Source organism: Portunus trituberculatus, chromosome 32 (genome assembly GCF_017591435.1).
Source record: "Portunus trituberculatus isolate SZX2019 chromosome 32, ASM1759143v1, whole genome shotgun sequence".
In the NCBI taxonomy this organism is placed as follows: Eukaryota; Metazoa; Arthropoda; class Malacostraca; order Decapoda; family Portunidae; genus Portunus; species Portunus trituberculatus.
This window is the reverse complement of record NC_059286.1, coordinates 5,578,182-5,583,181: the sequence shown is the minus strand read 5'-3', so window position 1 is coordinate 5,583,181 and position 5,000 is coordinate 5,578,182. Positions and strand designations below refer to the sequence as shown.

The 5,000-nt window shown below is 43.5% G+C and overlaps 1 protein-coding gene across 3 annotated transcripts in view; it reads right to left on the bottom strand.

Moving 5' to 3' along the window:
* Positions 1 to 2,363: 2,363 nt before the first annotated feature.
* The window catches only part of LOC123511859, a 298,637-nt gene continuing 296,000 nt past the window's right edge, over positions 2,364 to 5,000 (bottom strand). For all 3 annotated transcript variants that reach the window (XM_045267909.1, XM_045267911.1, XM_045267910.1), the window contains one exon: positions 2,364 to 4,096. The gene's annotated coding sequence lies outside the window, so the exon portion shown is untranslated. The remainder of the gene's footprint in view (positions 4,097 to 5,000) is intronic.

Here is a 5,000-nt window from a genome sequence, read left to right as displayed (position 1 = left end):
TCGCTCACCTTCAGATGATTAAATGGACCAGGAGCGTTGTCACTCATTCATGGACTGTACGAAAGCGCAAATTTCATTGGAACCATCACTATTACACCTTAAAACTAAAAACTTAATGGCAAAATCAAGAAGAACAAGGTAAAGTAATAGATGGAGGAAAACCTAAGATAATACGCCTATCACTTCTAATGTGCCACAGATGCGGGAACTAGAAACATCTTTTTTTATGTTAACATTCATTATAATTTTTAATCAGCATATGTACAATTTTACATACAAAACTTTACACTCATAGGTATTTGTATATACAAAAATTCTTGACGTAAAGGGGAAGAGGAGGAGGAGATGAACTAGTAGTAGTAAGAGTGTCGCCGGGTGGCCTGTGTCCCCGCGGCAACCCTCCTGACGTGACCAAAGGAAACGTGTAAGGCCATCGCAGTTTTTGGACAAGTCGGTACTTTTACTCGACTTTTGCATCAGCATAAAATTTCATTATTAAAATCAGGTATATGTTTAGAAAAATTACATTTCTTATTGGTTATCATATCCGCCTTCACACTGCGACAAAGGCTAACAATAAATGTTCGGTACATTTCCCGTAAAGAAAATAGTATGTCCAAAGCACTTGGATGCTGACGCCATCATGTCAGCCTCGTGTCTTAAGAATATACACACATGTAGGAGTACAGTGTCACCCTCCCACTCCCGGGGCAGGCGCAGCGCGGGAGGGCGAACTCTGGCGGCCAGATGAAGGCCACGCAGCAGTACAGCCAGTACAGCCACCGTGTTTGTCGCCACACAAGTCTTATGGCGAACCAGTGACGAAATTTCCTGGCTTACGAAAACAACACTGCTAACTTAAGAAAAGAGCGACAGTTATTACTTTGGAAAAATAATCGTTTCCACAGCATAGCGAAAACACTCTTCTAGCTTCAGAAGTACTTACCAACTTTAAGAAACAAATGTATGTAGTTCATATTTTAAGTGCCAGTGTTAGTTGTCACGTGAACGCTCATACGCCCTTGAGTGAGGGACAACTCGGCGGCAACTTGTACTGCAGGCAATACTCGCTACCCTTTTCCGGAGCGAAAATTAGGAGGCAGTGAGGGGCGGGTAACCAATAAAACAGTTTCCCCCGCGACTCAGCTACGGTTAGGCATAAGTGTGCCGGGAAAAGAGTGAGGGGCGGGATGATTAGCCTCGCTGCTCAAACGTATCGTATATCTGTCTCGTAAAACGTTAATTACAATCGCGCCCAACTGTATCGCGTTCCCGGGAGCCTTGCGTCTGTCGGTAACCCTATGCGGGCTTCGTATCACCGCGCCGCCCCGAAACACACCGGAAAAACACGCCATCAAAGCAATTAATGTGACCTAAAATTAATAGCACCATCAGTGGTTTTTTTTTTACTCCTAAACTTAAAAGTCAACGTTACATTAAGGAAGATAATAAGGAAAGGTATTGGGATGAGACTCGAAGGAAAAAGACTATCTGGTTGAATATATAAGATATAGTTAAGGAAATGAGGATTGACTGTATAATACGTAAAGTAATGAATAGATTATAATATCTATTTTACTTGACCATTTTGGAAAATAATGATGATGAAGAGATTAATGGTTGATAATAAGTAAATAAGAGCAATGGTTGATTAAAAACAAAACACAAGAAAATAATGAGGATGAAAAGAGTAATGGTTGATAATAAGGAAATAAGAGTAATGGTTGATTTTACTTGACCACGTAGGAAAATGAGGATGATGAAAAGAGTAATGGTTGATAATAAGGAAATAAGAGTAATGGTTGATTAAAAAAAAAAAACGTACGAAAATAATGAGGATGAAAAAAGTAATGGTTGATATAGAAAAAAAAACTGTAGTGCCTTAAATATCATAAAACAAAAGCCGTGATTGTCTTTTTCCTTATCTACCAAAATGTAACTTTCAGGACCGTCAGGGAAATAAAAATGCTAGGGTAGATAAGTTTTCAGTAAAGAAGGATGGAGCTAGACAAAAAGAAAACTAAGAAAAAATAATCTAACACGAGGAGCTTCAGAATTAAGTAGAAAAGGGTTGATTAATTGGTAAACTCATCAGTAACACCTGGGAATAGAAAGGTAAAGAACGACTCGAAATAACCAGGCTAATGATGGACTGCCCTTGCTTAATTAGGATAAGGTCTCTCTCTCTCTCTCTCTCTCTCTCTCTCTCTCTCTCTCTCTCTCTCTCTCTCTCTCTCTCTCTCTCTCTCTCTCTCTCTCTCTCTCTCTCTCTCTCTCTCTCTCTCTCTCTCTCTCTCTCTCTCTCTCTCTCTCTCTCTCTCTCTCTCTCTCTCTCTCTCTCTCTCTCTCTCTCTCTCTCTCTCTCTCTCTCTCTCTCTCTCTCTCTCTCTCTCTCTCTCTCTCTCTCTCTCTCTCTCTCTCTCTCTCTCTCTCTCTCTCTCTCTCTCTCTCCACTAAGTAGGTTTCGAATCTCGTTTACACAGAGCTCATTAGGGGCAGGTGAGCCGAGCCTTGGCCAGGTGAAGCCTCGCCAACATACCTTATGACGTTATACTTTCTTCTCCACCAATGGCCGTGATCACAGGGAGACCCGTGGCCTTCTATTGGCTTGGGTGTGATTGGTCTCCGAAAAAAGGACCACCTGATCCGTCTCTTAAATGACCTGGCGTGACATGACCCTAGGAAAAATTGACGTTCGCATCAGTTTTACGAAGACGAGCACTACCCGACACTATCCCTTGAAAAGCCTCATACGACTAAAAAAAATCAATTGCGAGGCGTAGCAGCGGTTTTCTATCGGCGTGGATGTCACAGTAACAAAGTATGTGTAATTTTTCTCACTCTGTTAGAAAGCCAATAGCAAGAAGAATGGAAGCCGCGGACAACAGAAACGAACACGCCTTTTTTGACACTCCGCCTGGAGGGCTGGGCAGGCGTCCCATCTTCTTTGTTTCCGGTGATTGCGTCTCGTGATTGATGGCACAGAAAATGGGATCCGATTGAGGGCAGACTCAAATTTTTATCGCTTGTCACCGCGGCAGTTGTGGGTGAGAGTCGACATTTGTCACTAGCGAGTTGGACTTGTTCCTGTGTGGCCAGGCGCATCCCAGTGGTAAGCAATTCCGTGTCCAATACGAGCTGGAATTTATCCATAGAATCGTCTTTTCTGCTGAAGAGGGACAGTTTCTTGCATGGGGAAGGAAGGTGAACTAATGATACCACCCTTTTCCGAAAGACCTACAATTTTTTTTTTCAGTAACCAAGGAAACTATCAGAGTTTGGGTGCTATCGTATAATGGTTTGTCGAGTAGGTAAATGTACAATGTAAATGAACCGTGGACGAGCGTATATTATCTTATAGTCGGGTGTTAAGCGACTTGAACTAACAATTGTCGACATAATTTTCCATCCTACATAGCACTTCTGGAGTCATTACATAACCCTGGCCACTTACAGTGCAGACATGGAGTAAAACTGCTTTGAAAAACTAAGCATTGACACAGATAAAGAAAATGCATTTCTTCCACAGACAGTGAGTGGGCTGACCGAGCATAGATGAGCCAGACGTTCCGCGGCGGTGTGGCGGCGCGGCCTGATGGAGTGCCTGCTGCACTGCTGCACAAACACAGGTACAAATCAAGGCGAGACACTCACTGGCACACGTTCCTGACCTGGGTGACGGCGAGGTGAGAGCAGCAGTACGTCTGTCAATTTATCACCGACGGCACCAAGGTTTGCCGTGTTCGTCTGTTTACACTTAATTAATTGTCTGGATGGGAGGTGAATATACATATAAACTTTCCTTGTCCTTGATAACATTTAGGAGACTCTTTGGTGAGAATAGAGAACCCTTGTTTTGTCCTTCCCGCAGATGCTGAAGGAGGACGCCTTGCCCGGCCAGCTGACGCCCGCCTCCTCCCTCCCCCGGAGGCTGCACACGGGGAAAGAAGGAGGGGGACGGTGGACGCTGGTGGCCACCCTAACCCGTCTGGAGGGAAGGAGAGGGAGGGAAGAGCGGCGTTCTCTCCACCACAGGAATCTAGCAGGAGGGGAGGCGTGGAGGCGCGTCTACGCACAGCTTGGTTACATCATTCTTCTGAAAAGGGAAAAAGGGCAAGTAATGAATTGACTTGATCGGAGTTAAGTTACTATAAGTTTAGTGTGTAATATTCTCCTTTACAAGGCTACTTAATGAATGTAAAATGACCAGCAGTGATCTTCCCTCTCCTGGGCTGCTAAGTTTCCTAGTACCAACGCCTGTCAAGTCCCCACCAAACGAAAGGGTTAAGTTTCCTAAGAAATTTTCATCTTCTATTTAGTACTTGAACGCATCTTTATCATGAATTTTTGGTGATTATACAATTTCATTAACACTAGGAAGGATCTCTCTACTATGGAGATTGTTGGATGATTAATGGCCAGAGTTTTCACTCTTTCAATCCACACACAGTGTCTTATGCTTGACAAAATCGCCAAATAGGAAACACAATAAATAGGAAAACGGTACTGAAGGATTAATTAACTTCTTACCACGTGGGACATGCCCTGTATTCTCTATTTTCTCTTTAATGTAGCACTTTACAGGCTAAAGGTAGCATTTTGTGTTTCCTATCTAAAAGCCTAACTCTAAAATTGTTACTCTGGTGCTTATGGCAACCAGACGTTCACACATTTCTTAAATTGCTGCAGATTAATTTTACTGAAGTCTATCTGTGCAGCAATTAAGATGTTCCACAGTTTACCATAATGATGGACGTACTGGCGTTGATGGTGCCAAGTACGGCATCGACACTGAAATAATTGAGCAGGCATTAAAGTGACAGCCCAGGTTGTCACTTGTGCCCGCCACAGGGACTGATGGAGAGCTTGGAGATGCGGGATTCGCTGTTGCTGTATTTTGTGCATCACAGCGAGGCCCGCTACGTCCCTGCGATGTTGAAGGGAGTGGAGCTTTTTAGCTCATATCTGGCACCACTGTCCCCCCTTCATAGTCATCATTA